General features: G+C 45.4%; 1 pseudogene across 1 annotated transcript; it reads right to left on the reverse strand.

The window, feature by feature from the left end:
- Positions 1-479: 479 nt before the first annotated feature.
- LOC116754392 lies at positions 480-1221 on the reverse strand (annotated as a pseudogene). The gene has a single exon (XR_004350049.1). The product of XR_004350049.1 is annotated as an AP-3 complex subunit sigma-2-like (transcript).
- Positions 1222-1759: the final 538 nt, after the last annotated feature.

Genomic DNA, 1759 nt, shown 5'->3' on the forward strand with positions numbered 1-1759 from the left:
AGGCAGCCCATGTCCCCAGCCTTCGCCTGTGCCAGGTCCAGAACACATGACCCCAGCTCATGCTCTCGTGCTCCAGAAGCTGGTGTAGACAGCAGTGGGCTTCCTGGACAAAGAAGACCCATCATTCATAACTGACCCCTCTGCTCCTCGGGGGGAGAATGTATTTTAAACCTGGAAGAGTCATAATTCTATGTTCCACATGTTGTCAGCTTTGCCTTCTACAGACACAGGGCCTCTCCCCTTTGAGGGGGACCCATCTGGCTGTGGGGGTGTGCCCTCCCTATTGGCAGAAATGTGGGGGCAGGCAAACAACAGGCTTATGATTTGGATTGTGTCCTGCACATAAACACCTGGGAGAGCAGAGCCAGGACTGTGGCAGTGGGGAGTGTATGCCACAGGAGATGGTGATGAGACATTGTGGCTATACAAAAGGATTCTGGCTGTGCCAACTCTAGTAGAGCCACTAGGCATGTGCTTCATAGGTGAGATGCAAGCACAGGCTGGCAGTGGACACAGGACTCCTTCCCGATTCAGGACAGCAGGGACCACTGCCCGAGGTGGGACTCCTCCAGGGCGCAGAGCGGGTTTTGCTGCAGGACTGGCTCAGCTTTGCTGGTTCCAAGGACTCAGTTCAGCCATCTTCCACCCTCAGACAAACTGATACAGGTTGGGGACCTTGATGTTGAGATCGCCAATGTTGATATTCCGAGGCATCTCTGGCAGGTTGATGTTTTTCACGGCAGACACGGCCCGGGCGGGCGCTGCTGAAAGGCCACCCTTGGATTTCTCCGGCCTGTTCTGAGCTTCAATCTGAGCCACGATTTCATTCATGTTTGTTTCCAACACCATCCCACCCATCACCACCTCCTGAAGAATGTAGTGCACCTTATCCATATGGAAGATCAAATCCAATTCACAAACATTTTGAAATACATATCCAGAGTCTCCACAAAAACCTGGATGAGGTCCAAGTTCACTCTCTGATGAATCCACACAAAATACAAAATAGAGGGTAGCATAATGCTGATAAATCAGTTTGTAGTCAGAGCCACCTGTCAAACTTCCACCCCCCAAGAAGTTACAGATGTTGTCATCCCGCTTGAGAATTAGATGGAAGGTCTCTCAAATAATCTGCTGTTGAATTTCTTCTGGGAAACGCTGGTAGAAGCAGACCAGCTGGGGCTTCCCATGATTATTGAAAACCAGAATTGCCTGAATCATCTTTGCCCGCCATGCTTCTTTCACCACCGGCTACTTCCAGAGAGCATCTCCCATTTATATATTTTATAGATTTTTTTGTCTACTTTAACTCTATGTTTCTGTCTCTTTAAAATATTTTTATTAATTATTGTAAATTTATTTTGTATTTACATATAAGTTACTATGTAAATTAGAACCTTATCGAGAATTGCACCCTTATTATGAGAAATTTAGCACAAATTATACTTCCTTTATCTTTCCTCAATATGCATTTTATTTTTCTTTGGCTAGCACTGGACATCCCCAACTCCTTCAACTCTGCCTTAAACGAAAATTTCCAGTCTTACTGTTCTGAATATTTTTCTCTATGTACAGTCTTACGGTAATGCTCTTCTAAGATACGATGTTAAAAATAAGGTAGAATTCCATATTATCTGACCAATATGGATTATCGTAGAATGTAGTCTCTCTCAATTTAGCCACCATACATTTACCAAGTCAAGCTAAGATTGCATATGGGTGGGCCAATCTCCTAGGTGGCTCCCACTGAGCATGAATT

This window comes from Phocoena sinus, chromosome 5 (genome assembly GCF_008692025.1).
Source record: "Phocoena sinus isolate mPhoSin1 chromosome 5, mPhoSin1.pri, whole genome shotgun sequence".
Lineage (NCBI taxonomy): Eukaryota > Metazoa > Chordata > Mammalia > Artiodactyla > Phocoenidae > Phocoena > Phocoena sinus.